Source organism: Bombus pascuorum, chromosome 14 (genome assembly GCF_905332965.1).
Source record: "Bombus pascuorum chromosome 14, iyBomPasc1.1, whole genome shotgun sequence".
Lineage (NCBI taxonomy): Eukaryota > Metazoa > Arthropoda > Insecta > Hymenoptera > Apidae > Bombus > Bombus pascuorum.
In genome coordinates, this window is record NC_083501.1 from 5,464,553 (window position 1) to 5,484,203 (window position 19,651).

A 19,651-nucleotide genomic window follows, 5' to 3' on the forward strand; every position below is an offset into this window, starting at 1 on the left:
TGTTACCCTATGACTGAAAATCCTGAAGCCAACTGGTCTGTCTTCGACCCAGTCTATACGTTGTCGATGGCTTCGGTGCTTGAGAAAACTAAAAGACCAGATGTAGAATTTTCTTAGAACTGGTGACCATTTCAATAAACTTTATAGCAATCATAGGATTTAAGCGGAAAAGGAAATAACAATGAGAAATGTACTACGCAAATTCTTACAATTTATACCTATTTTCATGATGTAATTTCATTCTCAGTTGGAGATTAAAATCGACTGTCTGGTTAAATTTCATTGTCTGGTTGGAATTTAACGTGAATTATACGCATATTCATAATAACCCACATAATTAGTATTATTCTCACTGCTGACGGCGAAGAACAATATTAAATGCGAACAATGTAGCTAGAAGTCGCAGGAGAGGTGTACGAACGTTATTTTACAATTTTCCTGTAAACATGATAAGCGTGCCCGAGTCAACAAGTACAATTCAATAATGCAAATTGACCGAATACAAGGAAATAAATGTATAAATGAATTAACGGAAGGCTGGCATGGTATTCGTAACTGAATCAGTAACCAGAGATTTCGTGTATATTATGATCTTTTTACTTTGTAAATGCACGATATTAATGGTTTCGTATAAATTATCATTGATTTTATTATCGACCTGCAACATATTCTGTGTGTCGCTAAAATTCCGCGCAAAATGTACCAACATTCGTCCGAACGAACCTAAAAGCTAAAAGATGACACGAATAAATTACAGAATCTCACAAATTTCAATAAAATGAAAAACCCTAAGATGATTGGTTTAATCGGATCTACTCCCGTCTGATTCGTTCATCAACAGCAATAAGGATGATCTTTACAAGGAATTTCTAATTCTTCGCTTATGAACTTTGCTATATTAACTTTCTCTGACGTAAAACGTTAAATTAAAAATCAATCTTTCTTCTGTCGGATGTTTGCTCGCCTCCTCAAAAAAAAAAAAAAAAAAAAAAAGAAAAAAAAAAAAGGAAAGGAAAAGAAGAACGCGAAGCAACCTAACTCAACCATCCGTGAAAGACAGCCCGAGGCGCTATCCGCTCTCGACATCCACGAACCGGAAGTGCGCAAGAAAGGAGGTACGCGACACCTCGTATCCCCGTGTTCTCTATGGGTCTAAGATAAATCGTAGTTTTAGCAGGGGTCACGTCCGCTCGTTAATGTATTCAGAGTCACTAAAAGGAAAGTTTATGGAATTAAAGAAGTTGTTCCGGGTTTGAGAAGGTGACCGTGCAAGGATTATAGCAGCAGGCGGCAAACGTTGCCGCGACCCTATCTGAAAGTTTCTGCTTTTATTCGCGATTAGCGAAACCACTCCCCGCCCTGCAAGTGGTTGACTAGGCTCATCGGCGAACGCGCTTAAGTCCACTTGGAACGAAGTTTCGTTAATCGTTCGAACCAACGAAATTCTGATAGCCAGGAAGATACAGAAGGGCCAGAGTTTTGCACGCCGTTCATATTGCACGCCTCCTAACAGCTTTCCCTGCGCCTGATCCCGTTTGTGACACGCGAACGATCGTTTGAAGATTACTTATCTTAATTACGGGGTGCCTGAAACGATCGTGTAATTTATTTATCAAAAGATTGGCGGATAGAGCGTGGTTTACAGCTTAGTTAAGAGTTGCCGTTCTAAATCGGGTTAGGGTCGTTAGAGATAGTTGTTTGGATCTTTTGCTTTCCAAGTTTTCGTTGTCCGTGGTGATTTGGCGAGGATAACGGCTGGTTTGTAGTTCGATTAAGGGCTCCTTCCCACGTGTTATATGAATCATGCGAGGGGAATCGTAATTCGGTTCTTAGATGGGTTCTGAGTTTTGTTGCTAATTCGAAAGGAATTTTAAGTGTATTTTACTTGCGCAGTTTATTTGTCCGAAACAAGTGACGGGGTGGTTTATAGCTTAATCGAGAATTCTTCTTGTATGGAACATAGATCGTAATTTAGCGGCGTTGGCCCGTTGATTTCAATTTGGACAGAATTTCTAGATACACTGTTTAGCGTGTAATTTATTTATAGGAATAAATGGACAGAATTTATAGCTTAATGAAGGATTCTTTTTCTTCTATAGAACATAGATCTTAGCTTGACAGTGTTAGGTCCATTGATTTCAATTTGGAAAGAATTTCCGGGTATACTCTGTTTACGTGTGTGATTTATTTAGACGAATAAATCAACACGGATGGCTTATAGCTTAATGAAGAATTCTGATTCTCGCGTTGAAATGAAACTGTGAATGTCGATCGTAATTTGATAAAGATTTCTAGGCATATTATCTTACGCCAAAAAATCGACGCGGGTAGCTTATAGTTGAAGATCTTTGTTTCTTTTGTAAGATAAAGGTTGTTCCTGGATTCTTAGGATCTGAGTTTCAGATAGAGAGGAATTTCTTTTCTACTTTTAGATGTTCCTTTATTTGATAGGATGCGTACGTTGAACAAGTATTTATGGGGTTAAGTTCACGTTCTTTCGATCTTTTTTACCAAGTACGAAGTTCGTAAGTTTGCCTCTTTTGCCGTATGAAACATCTTTCTTTCTCTTAGCTGGATTACATTTCTTCCGGCTTTCATCCAGCGACTCTTCATTAAACCCTGCGCTCTTCTTCTTAAAAATTATTCTGCAGATTGAGTGACGTTAATTAGCTGCCCTCATCAAGAAGATTACCCCTTTCATACAGTAACTGACTTTTTAGCCTTGGAAAATCCCGTTACCTTTAAAAATCATACAATTTAAAGATTCTCGTCTGATCTTGTTAAAATCCAGATTCTTTGGAATTTTCAAAATTTCCTAAAATGTCGTGACTTCAATGTCAAGCACGTGGATACGCTCAAAGTTCCTATTTCTTACCTGTTATTTTCGATAAAATTTTGTTACGTGGCGTAGATTATGAATTTTTAAACTGCACGCGTGTTTCGATAAACATCATCGCGATAAATAAATCATCTACATATTCGTGGCTCTTCCAATTAACGAAATAATTATCAACGTAACGTAATATAATACAAATCATCCAACTACATTTACTATGATGTACGAACGTTACTTGTTAAATATTAATACGAGACAGTAACAAGAAGTTCTGCATCTCGAGAATTTCACTTACGAAACTGGCCGAAACTTCGCAAGCCGAGCGAAACGTTGCTTATTACAAACAGAATCGTAAAATCTTCAAATGAGATTATCAAATTTCTACCACGTTCATCGTCTACATGATCAAAGGGGCGAGACTTCTTCATTTCCTAACTTTAAACGCGGAAACACTGGTGGAATTTCCAGCTGGAGCGGAGAACGTACGATTTCATTAGCCGTGTTTCACCGAAAACCTCGCACCCTACGTTGAATATTTCCCACATCTACGCAGCAATATGCGCGTTGCGGCTGGCAATGCATCATGAAAATTGGCCACGGGACACGTTTCTCGCTCTCGTGACGTCCGTTTAAGTCCCGGATTAATTTCTCCGCCTTCCTTGAATCATCGTCGATTTTTCAAACGTACCTCACACCTGTCGACGTCGACACGCTCCTGATGAAACTAACCATCGTTCCACGATATTTCCTGTCACTCGTTGAATGACGAGAATCCTTTCCTCGGATATTATATACCTTTGTTCAAACGTCTTAGAGCTGTTAGCAGGCTGTTATTTATGCAACTTCATATTTCTACTACTAGTAGCGAAGAAATCAAAGTGGAAGATGTATTAAGCTGTGCCAAAGGATTTTTCCGTTTTATAAAATAATAGAAATAATAGACATTATTTTTTGTTTCGTATTATTTTATTGAATTATGTATGATCGTAATAATAGAAATAGAACAGAATGGCTCATGCATAATTCGAGAAAATAATATAAAACAAAAAATTCTGTGCATGTATTATCTGCTTGTAAAAGCGAAAGAAGCTTTTGAGACAACCTAATACGAAAGAATATTGTGATTTAAAGGGACAGGCAAACTTTGATATATTTTACAAAGAATATACGAATGAAAAAGTAATGAAAGGAAAAATAATATGCGGATCGGTTATTTGATCATTGTAGCGCCTCTAGCGTTAAAAGAATGGAATCCAAGCGGAGAATGCTTTCTTTACCACATTATCTATTGTACGCGTATTTTCACGAATACTATACTTTGAATATTTTACATATTTCTATATATATAATGTGGATTTTCGCTTCTCCAATTTTTCCATAAGCACATAAAGAACCGCGGTCCACCGGTAACAATGAATTAATGAAATTTCACGCTCGAACTTTGCCTACGTTTATCTATATTTTTCCATGTTACGTGGATTCCGTTTTATCCACTGACGCACCTGTAAATTCCCTACAAATGCATAAAAATTTAACCGTAACAATAAAATAATAAAATTTCCACGCTCCAACTTTCGATATCCTATCCACTTTTGCATGTTATTTGCATCTGTTTTTATCTATTCCCGCGCCTTCGAATTTTCCAGCGGCGAATGAACGTCCGCAGTCCGGCTGTAACAATAAATTAATAGAAGTTTCGGGAACTTTAACGTAAACCCAGAGCGCAGAGGGAAGATTATCCGAATAATCTTCGAGAGAAATTATTCGTCGCGCAACGACCAACAGGAATTAGTAATCGCGAGATACGCATAGAATCTGGTGACGTTCGTCGTTGTAATTCGTCGTGATGACGACACTGTCGAAGATTACCGTAACATGGAATTAGCAAAGTTCCCGCTCGTACCTATCTTTGCGTCAGCTACGACCCTCAGTCGCAAAAGAGAAACAGCTTCTGCCAGGTTACGTACGAAGTCCTGTTTAAGTATCGTCGACCAACGTAGCGGAGAATTTCAACTACACTTGCCTCTCGTAAACTCTAGCCTGATTGACAGAGGCTTCTTGCCAGAGGTTCGTCAGTTTTTCGCTCGTGAATCTTCCCCATCTCTCTCTGCCTTCCCCTTTCTCTTGCTACGTATACGTACTACGAAGTTCTCGAATTTCTCCCTGACTGCTTGCACGACCGACTTGCAAGAAACTGCGGCGCCGCTGTAAACAAGCGAATTCAGTCCGGATAATGCGGTGGAGTATCTTCCGCGACTTGGGTGAACCACCGTTCGAGCGTGTATCCTTGACGTATCTCAATTCAACTCGCTGATAAGTAATTGGGAATCACTGAGCAGTTTTGACTCTTCGACATACTCGGAATTACTTGGATAGCGTTATTCGGATACGTGTGGTGGACGGTGTGACGTGTTGTTGGTTGAGTTAATAACGAGACGAGTTGATTTCGTTAACTATATTTACAGGTATTTTAAAATGTAGAATACGAAGTTAATCGCAAGCGTTGCTGTCTTGATGATATTCGTTACAGGATTCCGCGATACTGCGGTACTGATATTAATTGTTATGCTGATTCGCTCGACTGATGATCTCGATGACAGAGTGACTATGTCTGGAGAACATGGTCGTCTATTTATACTGGTCGAGGGGGGGAGCATACCGGAAGATTTGAACTTGGCTCTGGTTGACGGTTGCACGTAGTCGCGATATTGCTTTGTCCAGAGTTTGTTTATTACATTATGTGCGTTGTACAGTGTTAATCCTGTGTGGCAAAACAACTACGTGAGGCATTTTCGAATCGAAACGTCCTGTGACGCATGTGCCGCTACATACGTATAGGATGCAGTGAGCAGAGATAGACCAAGTAGTGGAACAGTAAAATATATTAGTCGGTCATAATATACAGCGATACTGTAAGAAAATAAAAGCGAATATAGAGAAAGGGATTTCAATTCGATGACCAGGCATCGCGGCAAGCTGATCGTTTTTCGGCCACTTTCGACGCGCTCCTCACTCGGAATTATACGGAAAAACGTAGACAAGCGATCTCTCCTTTTACTCGCTTTTTCAGGCTTATTTATTAATTCTCTCGCGTTCCGCGGCTGTTCTTGACGTTGGACTTGTGGCACAGGAGAAAATGCCGCTTTTTATTCCGAGTAAGGTTTCTTATTTATGCTTGGAAATTATTTCGCGAAGAAAATACTTGAGAAAAATAGGAGAGAATCGAATGCCCTCGGGGGAAAAGGGTAGAAGAATTAATTACTCGTTGCTACTGTAAAAGAATGCCTCTGGAATAATGTGTCAGTAAATTTTAATCCAGAAAAACGCCGCCGGATATTATTAAATAGGAATTATGTAGTAAATATAGCTAAGTCTATAATTGTTATTTAATTTTAATTACTCTAACAAACGTATTCCAGCCATTTTCCATCGATTCGTATTTCTCTATCGTGAGAAAATTCCTTAAACACGTGGAAGATACGATAGAGGCGCGTTATTTCCTGTTTTTTAATTTCCTGTAATTTTATTAAAGATTATAGATTTTTCTGAAATGTTAACACGTCGTTTTCAATAGAAATAATTCTCCAAGCATCGTTATCAGTTTTAAAAGATAATCCTCTAATTCATCCGTCGCTGTAAAATTTGCCACTCTGTAATACTTGTTTACCGCGTGCGTGTACAACGATCGAAATCTCGTTAGAGCCAGTATTTTTTCCAAGTGTATACGCGTTCATTAAAAATGTAGCCGCGTTACGTGTGATTCGGCGTGGCACGTTGAATGCCTGCCGATACGCAAATAGAATGCAAATAAAACGTGGCCGATTTTAAATACGCGCGTCCGTTACATTACAGCCATGAATATGAGGGCGAATCTGTTTCCCAGTTTCCAATCGAATTTTTTTTTATAAACGAATGACAGAGAATCGTCCGATTTTTCTCCTATGTAAAATCCACTCTCTTTCTCTCTCTCTCTCTCTGTGCTTCTCAACGAGAATTTTTGTTTTTAAATATCTCTGCTGAATAGCGGTACATTACGATCAAAAGGTACGAAATAAATCCTCTTTTAACGCGCCATATAACCAGACGATTCGTTCGAAATCTCGTCGCACGATGAAAAACCTGGGATCGGAATTTATTATTCAGGGAATGAAACGTGAAACGCGAATGTCTGCGATGGCAATCACAGAGGATCAGGCGTAATGGCGTATCGCATGTAATAAATTATTCCAACTGTGTTTGAGATCCACGGGGAGAAGAAACGTGGGAGCCAAGCATACATTGTTTAAATTTCTACGATGTATTTCTGGCCTTACGATAATCTGACAATCTTATACATACGTATACATTAATCTCAGTGATACAATATTGTATAATACGTACAACATATAGCGCTGTATTACACATATATAACATGTACAGCGATATACGACTGTGCGATACACTTGTAAAATACACACAATAATGATACAACAATAGCAATGATATATTCTACCATTTACTACATTACGTATATTTTGTATTCTACTTGTACATATACATTTACTGATTGTATTAATATCAGAAGTCTTCTTATCTCAGTTTAGACACCACTTTTGAACTTGATTTATACTTAAAAATTACGATATACGACTATGAGATACACTTGTAAAATACATAAAATAATGATACAATAATAGCAATGATATATTCTACCATTTACTACATTACGTATATTTTGTATTCCACTGTACATATTCATTTACTGATTGTATTAATATCAGAAGTCTTCTTATTTCAGTTTAGACCTTTTTGAACTTAATTAGACCATTTAGTTAGACCACTTTTGAACTTAATTTATACTTCAAAAGTTACAAGACATTTAACCACAAACATATATTTAATAAAGACATAGTATACGATATCAACAGCCATCATAAACGTATAACAAATATTGAAGATGTCCCTAATGTTCAAGTTTACCGATACAACGAATAATTAACACCCTAAACACTTGTATGATAAATAGAAAAAACATATACCTATATACATTAAATATCTTGCAGTTTCTACGTACATTTTCAGATTCCAAACATTATCGATACGATGCGCTTAACATGTTCGCGAAAAATATCCTTCAAGCGTCACGCAACAGCTTGACAATTTTAACCTTTGTTATGATAATTCTCACGCGATTTAACTTTGTAAAAAGATGATATAATATTGAAAATTTCACACAGTTCTGATTCGATGACCAGAAAATGTAGTTGTCTCGGTGTCGTGGGAAATTTATTCAAGTTTGAGTAACCAGATTGCGGGATACACGGCTCGTGGGATTGTCGGTCGCACTTTTCGCTCGCGCTCCTCCGAACGCTTAAATTAACTAATTAACGTAATATCGTGGGCGCGAGTCTGGTTTTTCACAAAACGTCCTTGAATGCCGCAAAACACCTGCGATCCGTGCCCCGCGAAAACAGACACCACGAGCAATCTTAATCCGTGTGTGAACGTCTATTTGCTGATTCTTGTTGTTAATTCTCGATCGCGAAACAAAAGGAAAATTACGGGTACTACGGAAGTGGTATCGTCGATCGATCTAAATTTACAATGCTCATAGCGATGATTAATGTACCGAGTTGATGATTGATTAATGATCGTTCGACGTTCGAGTATTATTTTGTATACGTTCTTCCATTGGAAGTATTCATCGCTATATTGTTTATTTGATCAAACGTTACGATGTTTTAACAATACGTTTGACTTTGCATATACAAGCTCGTACACTGCATGGAATAATAATGTTCTGCGATCGAAAGCGTTTATCGTTACATCGGTTGTTTGGTAGAAAGTTATGACGTTTCAAAGATACATTTACTTTCGCATATGCAGTTCGTACGTTCTATAGAATGATAATTTTTATTTAAATAAAACGTATACAGTGGCGTGTAAAGGAAACTTTCAAATTTATACACTGTGGTGTTGAATAATTTTTGCTCTAAAAATTTTCTACTACGCTGGTAACGATGATTCGTTCTGTCCTATACATCGCATTTATTCATTGTGTTCTTTGTCGAAGATAAATCCTTTTCGCGAAGTTACGATGTCTCTTTATAAAACGCTTCTGATCTTATAAACTTTCTCTCGTTCGTTCTTGTTTTCGTAGAGAAAGAGAGAGAGAGAGAGAGAATATCTTGGATTTCCAGGGAAAATTAACGACCAACGTATTTGGCCCTAGCAATTCGTCTTTATCACCCGGTGAATCAACGATTTAATTATTCAACAAGGAAACGGCTGTTTTTATTTGCTTCGTGGCCACGTTCACCTGTATATCTCTTTTCCTTTTTTTCTTTTTTCCGATAGTCCAGGCAGCTTCGATATTTAAGTAACCGGAAAACTTCGTTTGTTACGAACGAAGTTTTTCTTAGATTCCTACGCGTTCGAAGTTTCATCAAGGCCAAGAAGCGGTTACGCTGGAAGAAAAAAGTAGAAATGGGTTGAATATAAATTGCTGGATGGTGACGAAGGGCTTAGATTAAATTCAAGGGCTGTCCTTTGGGAAAATGTACAGAACTTTGGATTCGGTTTGGGAACTGTTACTTCGAAAAGGTATCCAACCGCCTTCAGGGTTCCGTTCGAAATAGCTGACCTCGAGTACGTGGTTTTCCACTTGGAGATTCGCCGGAGAAAGCTCTGATAGACTAACTCAGGATTCGATTCGAATCGTACGAGCTGTCTTGAATTTCACCCGGCCAATGAAGTTCGAACCTCGCGGTGCAATTTTGACACCTTCCAATCTCGCTCGATAAAGTGAGCGTTGCCTCAACCCCGAGTCCATTAATTTAAGTATACCGGAGAGTTAGAACGTGGTTAATTTTGTTTAAAAGTTTTAATTCCGCCGGAAATCGGGAAAATTATTGGAGAATAATTAAGTATACGATGCACGCGGCGTATAAGAGTGTAAGATTATTATTTTCAGTTATCGATATTTACGAATTAATATTCGTGGTCTCTGTGAATTCACGTGTTATTTAATCATTCGTCATTATGAATTGATATTTGGATTTAGTTATTCGTCTGTACGAATTTATGTGCATTTATTATGAATATCGTGCTATATTAAAATGTATATTTTCTGCGAGATACACTGCAGAAATTTCATTTTCTCGTTACTACGATTCTTGTCGAATACTTGACGTTTTTTAAAGCGATCAACATTTATTAATTACTTACTTTTGACAATTTTTTTCTGTTCTTTCAATTGGAAGGAAAATCGATCGTCGTGGAAATACGACAAAGTATTATACTTTACATCGTTAACAAAGTTATTGAGGTAATTTAATAATAATTCCATATATAAAGGAAGGTAATAAGACTAACGTCGTATAACAGATAACGAGAAATTTGGGTTATTATTATACTTTTTAAACACTGTGCGTTCAAGAATTAATAAATCAAAGAACCTCGACGAAATATAAAATTAATCACGTTGGATGCAGAGACGCAGAGAAGAAACAAGAAGGCTCTTACAGAAGAACGATGGCACGTGACAAGTATTCCGTAAGCTTCGCACATCCTATTAATTATGTATGAGATCCATAGATCTTCTGCTTGAAAAATTTAGAAATTATTTCGATCTTGCCAATTTTAGAATTTTCAACGTCATTTTTCCGTATTACGCCATTTGTCGTATCGGCAAGGTTTCATGCATTATTCGTTATCGTTGTGCCATATATCGCGTGGAAAATTTCACGTGTGCATATTTTCCTCGAACTTCATTTCCATATCGATAAAAGCGAGATCTGCGAAATCTTAATACCACCCTCAACCCAATCGCTCCAATTTGTAGTAGGTAAATCTTGGCTTATCCTTGATTCGATCGTGATTATTATTTAAATTTCAATAATTCCCTTCTATGGAACGATGTTCTTTCTCTCTTTTTTTCTTTTTGCATTGCAAAGAAGCGTTACAACCGAAGAGTTATCAATGGACGGGGAGCGCGATTCACGCGAGTCCAATTACGTTCGTCATGCGATGCATTATTGTATGCGGTTCCTTTAGTATTCTTCGAGATATGCGCGACCATACCTCGTGCGAGACTAATTGCTTCCCTCATGCGAGCCACCTAGGATCGCTGTTATTCCACGAAACGTTGGAAACATATTTTCCAGCAATTTTACGCCAGATACGTGGATCCACGCGAATGGCACCCGTCTGAAGCCTTGATAAGAGAATCATTGCTCCCTTTGGAACAGGTCAACTTCCAACAGATTCTCGTTGAAGAGAGACGTTGGCTGAAATTAGCGTAAAGTCAGGGAATATTCTTTATTTTTCACGATGCAAGTTATTTGTAAAAATTGTATTTTCATATTAATATAATAGCATTAATAAATTAATTAATAGAATAGCACAGAATGAAATAACATATTTATGAAGGTTGTCGATAACGAATTGTTCTTTTCTAGAATAAAGTAGCGTTAAATGAATTGCCATTGATTCGCGGCAACTTGCATTTTCCCTATAAAATTATAGGCTGCTGAAAGATACGCGAAGCATGCAAAATACAGTACTCGCGTTACAATACTCGGTAGATGGAAAATTTTCTGTCCAAGACTTATCCTTTCAACGTATTGTTAGGCGGTTATTCTATGCAAAACCCTACCACCGTTTATTTTATGCAAAATCGAACAACTTAGCTTCATGCACGAGAACACAAGTTCTTCCGTGACCGGTCAGCGGTGTGTTAATTAGCTTCATAAATTCGTGACTTGTCTACTAATTTCATCAGTACGGTATAACAATCTCACTTCAATTGTGTTTCATAGGAAATTCTTGTTTCCGGTATACGACAAGACAACGTGTCTTTGTAACTAAATATTGGGTTGGCAACTAAGTAATTGCGGAGTTTGCCATTAGGTGGTAATGGTTAGTTGCCAACCCAATAGAATCTACATTCGTACTGCAAGAAAATTTACCAATTTTACCAATACCAATTTGAGGAATATACACAGTATCAGGTATTATTTAAGAACAAAATTCTCCAACGTTAACAAATTTGAGTGGCAGTACCACCACTAATATACCTTGAAGGGTAGCATTGGTACTATCAATATCCTTTGGCCTTTTTGAACACCAGCAGATTGAACCCAACCTAACCCCAATCTACCAATACGTTGCAACCTTCCAGAGGAAAAAGACAAGGAATTATGGCTCGTTAAATTTCGCTACCAATACCACTTCGATTATTATCAACCGCTAAGTCGTGCACAGTAGATGCACGATAGTTAGAGCGAAGGCAAAGCCAAAGGCGTGGATTTTGGAAATTGCAAGCGGATAGAATTTCGACGCAGCGGTACGGAGATCGTTTCTCGAGGATCTCGTCGGCAAAGTTTCGAAGAAGATGCTTCGTGCCGGTGTTTACCAAGGTTCATTTTCCTCAGCGTAGGCAGGCGATGCGCCAGCAAATTCCGCGTGTGTACGCCTCCCCACCTGGACACAGCCGAATGTGTACGAACTTGACGACTGCGCCAACTCGTGCGAATTGGGAAGATACGAATTCCGGGTATGACAGAAGTAGCTGCCTGAAGCTCCTTCCGAGCGGAGACACAGGCCCGCGCCAGTTGTGTTAATCTGTCGTGCGCCTGTGGAGCCCATTAACGTGCACCGCTGAGGGAATCGGATTGTCGAACGCAGCGCGAGCTGATTATGATAATGAACAGCCCTGGGCAATCTCGAGTGCAGCAGATCTCGAGACAGATGCTTCGTTAGTCATCGAACTGCCACGATAACGATTCTCTGCAAGTTGCTACTTCATTCGCGATTTTCTTATTTGATCGACGAAACGAAAAATTTTCTACCAGTTGCCACGCAATCTCACGTTCGTTTTCATGCTTTGAATAACGTTCCTACGGTTTTATCGTAAAGTTTCTTAGTCGGCAACTTCGATTAAAGTACGGGGAAGAAGTCTTTAATCGTAGTATCTACTGTCTTTGCTGTAGTACCTTTATTGCGGCTTTTTATTGCGGTTTTACAGTCTAAAAGAAGTTACGAAGAAAATTCTGTCGAAGATTAATGTTTCGCAGATGAGACGATGCCTTTTTAACTTTGCTTCTTTTCCTTCAGATTTCTCGTCTCGTTGCAGAACGTTCCAAACATTTGTTTTTACCATTCTTCGATCTTTCAAGAGCCTCGAATTGTTAAGAAATTAAGCCTGAATATATAAACGATCCAGTTTACGTAGGCTAGGGTTAAATGTATCCCTTGGTGTCTAGACAGGAGGTCAATAATAGCATAACACCACATCAGAATGCATACATCATTCGCGTCACTTCATCTCATCATAGGGACATTGTATCACTACTAGCAATTAGGCTGAGTATAGGTTACATATTTGGGTAGAATGTGGCAAATACTTCCGTTTATTAGTCGAGTTTCTTATTATCGTTAACTAATGTTGCAAAAGCTAGACATTCTAAAGGCTGTTAGATCGCGTAATAAGAAAATTAGGCATCCCTTGTGTTACATTCTAGCGACTAGATACGTAAATTAGTTCGACGACTTTGTAAAGAGAATTGCAATTTGCAACGATTCTCGTGTAGCTTTCGTCCCCTCGAGATACCATGAAATTCTAATTTCTTTCTGATGTTCTGTCGTTTGCTTTCATTTTTGCATATTTCATTTTATCGGCAGAAGGTAAATCATCTTCCTGTTGTACTTTATATTCGGCGTGTCCTGTCGATCGATCAGGAATTTCTATGTCGCGAAGGTTTCTGCCAACATTCCACCGGAATCGACAAAACTTTCACGATATTCCGCGTGATTGCAATTAAAGCGCCGCGTTTTTGGGACACCGGTGCATTTTTCATGTCCCATCGTTCGAACCACGCGGCCCTGGCACACACGGCAGCCGATCCTGCAGAATTTTCGAATATTCGCGGCCACTCATCTGATAAAGTTCGCGTTCCATTCCTCTCTTTTCCTACTTCCCGTCATTTTCATCGATCCTCCTATCGGATTTTATTCGACCAAGGAGAGGAAAGCTACGTCGTCGATAGGAAACGCGGAATTTCGTTGCTTCTTCGGAAATTCGTACTTGTTCCTACCTAGTGGATGTTTAACCGAATAAGCTGAAATATCTGGAAAAATACGAATGATAGCAACAAATGTCTCATTTCAGAACGTATCGTACGTATGAATAAGATAAGGGTCATCCGAGCCAATAGAATCTTTGGATCGCGTTAAAGCAATTCCAATTGAAACAATTAATTTCTTTTCTCTGGACGAACGCAACTTACTCGTGAATGTAGTAAAAAATATTATAACGATTCTTCTTGTCATATTAGCACTTGAATTTCGCACGGGACCGTAAAAGACCCAAGTTGCTTACGGAGGGTTGAGACATCGAACTTTCGGTCGACCGAAATACATTTCGCTAAATCTCCATGAGACTACGAGGTCGGAAAAATTCCAAGATTCTCAATTTCAATCTCTGCGTACGTTAAGGGACGATATCATCGAGCATGGCCGAGTATAACTCTGAAATAATAGCCGACGATGCAAATTTCCAAGACGGTCCTTGGAATTTCCGACGACCGAAAAATGCGGTCAAGCTTCCAGTGGAACTGATAAGGGGCTCGTGTGTGCCGGGCACTTCTTGATTTACATTGCCCCATTTCGTTTGAATTTCTCCCGCGAGCCAAATCATTTCCTCGATAACTACACCATCGCTCGCAAGTACTCGAACACTTGCAAATTATCGCAAATATACGAAGTATACCTCGCACTGAAGATCTTTAACCGAACTTTCATCTCGTGATTTTATCTCGTGCAACAGTTTAACTGCAGCGAACTTTTTCTTAGCTTTCGTTGCGAACCTTCCGAAGAATTCGATCGAAGTATTTTATCCTGGTTATGGGAAAGCTATAGAAAATTAGAAAATAGAGAAACATCCTTCGGTCTTCTCTTTAAAAAATATAACAGAAATGTCAAGTTTTTAATGGAACTGCACCGAGTATCTGGATACTTGTGCATCGTCATATAAATAGTAAATTTCGCACGGAGTTGCATTAATTTTAAACGTCCGGATACTCGCAGACCACGGTCCAGCCACCTGCTCTTGCCAGCTATCCTCGGGTTCCTCGTGACCCTCGTGTATCGTCCTTAATCCACGGTAACTTCGACTGCATTAGGATTAATTCTTAACGTATTGGAATCGATACTCGGCCAGCTCGGCTCGTTCAAATTTACTTCGTTTACTTCGGTCAAGCCGTACGAGCGCGCGGACCCTGTTTGCTGCTACTAAGGGATCCAACGTGTAATCCCGATAGATCATGGATTTTGAAGTTGGAAGCTTTTAACTCGTCGGCTGGCTTTTCTACCTCGTAGCCAGCATGTTTTTTTCACCGATGTTCTAACGGGGAATTCGTGTATCGCGAGGATTGAGACTTTGAAGGATTTCGCAGTTGGGAAATTGTTTCCTCTTTGGCGCTGACTCTTTGATACAAAGGTTTGTGCTAGCAGGTTTGCGCCGTTTTCTTTTTTTTTATTTTTCAAGGTAGCGAGATTCTATTTCGTGCCTCTTGTTTCACGTTTTGGTATTAGATTATTCTTACTGTTGCTACTTCCGTGTTTTTACTTTCTTCGCATTTTTCTTCTCCAGCTGGGAGATGTCTGTCTGCATAATTTTTATTTTCGTTCTTTTCTTATTGCGCCTCCTATTTTTCTTATCACGTTTTCTTGTTATTCTCTTCGTTGTCGGATTATTCTTATTGCGTATTCTTGATTTCTCGGCTCTCTTCTTTTCTGGCTCTTTTCTTTTATTATGTTTTTATACTATGTTTATATTTTATGTTTTTGACTTCACCTTTATATTCCCTTTCGAGCCTGCAGATCTTCCGTAATTTTCATTTGAAGTTCTCATTACGTTTCCAATTTCTTGTCGCTTTTCTTTGTTATTAGTTTATTGTTACTACACTCCTCCAATTTTGTCTTTTCTCCTGTCGATGTCATAATCTATGTTTTATCTTGGATTTCTTTTTTAAACCTACAGGTGTGCCTGTAATTTCTACCTTAAGTTCCCTTTAATCTTCTGATTCCTCGTTTCTGTTTTTCTTATTAGATTATTCTCTACTATATTTTTGCTGCTTCTTGCTTCTTCGGTTTTAGTTTGTTCCTTCAGTACAATTTAGCTTTCTCCTTATTTTTCTTTCTTAAGACCGAAAGTGTCTCTACAATTTTTATTTTAAATCCTTATCACATTTATAGCTTCTTCTTGCCCCCTTTTTTTCTACCAAACTGTTCTTAGTATTTGCCTTTTCTTACGTACGTCTTAACTTTGCCTTGAATTTCTTTTTAACTCTGGAGATTTTTCTCCAACTTTATTTTAAATTCTTATTACATTCTTATTCTCTTATTTCCTTTCGTTGTTGTACTATCCTTCTTATTTATTTTATGTTATTTCTTCAGCATATTTCTGTGCGTAAGTTCGAACTTCCACTTTACAACTTTATACACATTCCTCTTTAACAATTATCCCTCTCCTCGAAAGTGTTCCCTTTACTTTTAGTTTAAATTCTTCTTACTTTTTTCTATTATATATCTGCGGTTTAAAATATTTTTGCCATCTTCGTGTTTCTCTATTTACTTTTCAGATTATTCCTCTTTTTTTGCATATTTTCAGCATCTACGTTCTAATTCGTTAAAGCTAGCTTTGATTGAACTCAGATGCCTGTTTTAATCTCACATAGACAAAGTTGAAATTTAACCGGTAACTTCTGTCGGCTATGTAGTTGTGCAAATTATTGTTTGAATATTGTTAAGTTTGGTCCACTAACCCGTGCATTAATCCGGTGGAAGGTTTACGAGCACCAAGCGCTAGGAAAATTGATCGCGAATTTGTATCCACCGTGATTATCATCCTTCTCACTATGAACTATAAGTACCGTAATGTTTTATCCCGATGCTCCTATCATTTATTCACGTCTGCTTACTTCAATCAACTTCCACTAATTATTTTACCATCACAAATTTTTGAATAATTTCAGAAAATTCTACCTAGAGAAATATTTCCATGTCTTCTCGATAACAAGAATTCTTCTTGAACAAATTCGAGGATAAAGTTTCACTCGTTTCATCGACGATCCTATTTTTATAATTAATTAATTATTTTATAATTAATCACATTCGAATGGAATCCGGATTGGCTCTATTATACTTCGATTATGCTGCATTATAAAAGAGTATTCATGACCAGTCGGTGCTTCTTTTTAGATTAATTATACGCTCCCTTTCCTTGTTTTCTTTCCAAAATCCATAATTATTCTCTTATGGAGCTCACGTTATTGCATATACCGTTTACTTATTCAATCAAATTATCGCGATAAGAAAAAATACAATTTAAAAGTCTGTGTAACTGCTCATTTTCCATAAAAAATTCCCGTCTGTGTTTTCCCAAAAATTGTCGCTGGTACGGTCTACGAATACTAAACTAACAGCCATTAGGTTAATAAGAATTTTTTTTGTAAACTGTTTAAGCGTTGCAGTAGTCATTAAGCTACGCATATATGGTGTAAAATATTTTAGCCGTAAATACCCTAAAAAAAAAAAAAAAAAAATTAAAAAGAAATGAGAGAGTAGAATGATGGAAGAAAGAGAAAAGGATGACTATTCCTACTGTATATTTATCTTTTGCTAAAAACAAATTTGCAGAAAATACGTTGCATCAGCTATGTACATTCTCAGAGTGTTCTCAAATTTGGCCAATTAATTACGACACTCGTGTCTCATGTTCCAGCGTTAACGAAGTTCCAAAATGCGTTTTACGCATCGCGTGTTATTTATATTGATAAAACTTCTTCACGGTAAACGTAGATATAGTTGCGGGAGTCACTGTAATTGATAAAATCGGACGTGAAAATGCATTTCTCCGTACGTGCCAGTCGCATGACAAGCTTGTTGTCGATATGATCGCGGCCGATTGAAAAGGAAACAATTTACACGCAGCCAGCTGCGGAACAAAAGAAGAAAAAGTACCAAAGAGAGATGGAGATCGGTGGCGAGCTATCGGAAGTGGTTTACGCGTAAAGCGTTAACCTCGATTGCTGCAGCTTTGTTCGAACTGCTGAATTCATCGTTTCACATCGGTCCATTGCTATCGCGATCCGATCGAACGGATCGCGAGAACGAAACGGAGCCATAGAATGTGGTGAGCGCGACAGATGTCCTGGTCATTTTTGCGGCGATATCATCGTCGCTCGATCACGGTAGGCGTCCCGACCATGTTCTCGCGTGTATCGATCTGTCGAAAATTTTCTGCGCGGATTCTTAAGCTTCCTTTGAAAACGCGACACTCGGCAGGATAATTCGAGCGAATTCAATTCGTACTTCGGCTCCGGTTCCACGGATTCTTGCGACTCCGGGGATCCTTTGTACTCGTAGTTTTCGAAAGATATCGAGGAAAAGCTAGACAAAAGAAAAGAAAAAAGAGAAGAATTCTCGTGCTGAGAAGGTTTTGTAATTTTTATAATTTTTCTGCAACAAAATATATTTCTTAACTGATCCATTTTTCGGATAAAAGAACTGGAGAAACATTGGCTACGTTCGAATTGAGAATTATCGCACGATGGCTCTTAAAGAACTTTATCCTTTTTACGCCCGCAAGATAAATCAAAAGTTAGTAATAATTCGATTGTTCGATTAGGAAATTAGAAAAAGTAAAGTTGAAACACTAGCGTTTCGATGATACGGTTCGAGGTAGAAAATAAATCATATTGTTTATTCTTGGAAAGATAATAATATTTCTAAACGTGGCAATTTTTGAGAGAGAAGCTTGGATAAAGCAAACATTTGTCAAACACGTTGAAGTACAAAATCGTTGAAGCACAATGAAGTACAAAGACACTATCGTAGCTACAATAGCAGAGATAGTATTGGAAATACGTATAGATTCATAGCGCGCATTCAATGGCTTTAGATGGACACATAAATTGCTCACAGCGCATAGTGAACCATCTTTCGAAACTCATGTATGGGTTCATAGCATTGGAAGGGTTAACACGTTGACTGGCGGGTGAATTTTGTACATATATCTCGCCTGCAACCAGAACTGTCGCTTATTCAAGCACGATGCATCGTTATACGCAGTTACAGTACACTGTTGGCGAAAAAATAAAATTATTTAAGTGCTTGATAGCATATTTCGTATTTTATTTATTTTAACTTCATTTTAACTAAATAACAACGACGAACAATTTTGCATCTGTTTCCTTTTTTTTACGACAATTTTACGAATATGCCAGATTATTATTTTATAATGAAAAAGAAATTAATGTTCGTTTATTGATAATGTATTAGTTTATCTGAAAAGTTTCCTTCGTTTCATAAGGTGATAATCCATTTGTATGATCCATTTCATTATATTTCTATTATTATGTTCGTTCATAATTCAATAAACTAATATAAAACAAAAAACATTATTATTTCCTTATAAAACGAAAGAAACTTTTCCGACGACCTAACTCATTAAATTACTTATTTTTTTTCCCTCGATATTTCCGCTCGTAATAATGTTTATTATAACACATTAATATGATTGTTTCGTTGGTCTTGTTGTGCGTCGAAATAGATACATAAATTTGAAAACGTGTCAGCAGACTGGAATATAACAATAAGTAAGATAATTAAATCGACGCACCGTATGCGTCAGTAGCAGTGAATATGTTAAACAGTTCAATTAACCCCTTGATATTTGACGTTGCCTATGAACACCATTATCATTTAACAAGTTATTAACTGACTAGACGATAAACGAAGCTGCTTATCTTCGATAAAATTATTATAGATTTT

At 37.8% G+C, this 19,651-nt stretch overlaps 1 protein-coding gene and 1 long non-coding RNA gene across 5 annotated transcripts in view; one reads left to right on the forward strand and one right to left on the reverse strand.

The window, feature by feature from the left end:
• LOC132914090 (venom dipeptidyl peptidase 4) overlaps window positions 1–19,651 on the forward strand; it is a 292,561-nt gene that overhangs the window by 100,431 nt on the left and 172,479 nt on the right. The window lies entirely within an intron of this gene.
• LOC132914236 (uncharacterized) lies at window positions 7,115–8,442 on the reverse strand. The gene is made up of 2 exons (XR_009659543.1): window positions 7,676–8,442; window positions 7,115–7,444 (listed from the first exon to the last, which is right to left on the reverse strand). It is a non-coding gene; the product is annotated as an uncharacterized LOC132914236 (long non-coding RNA).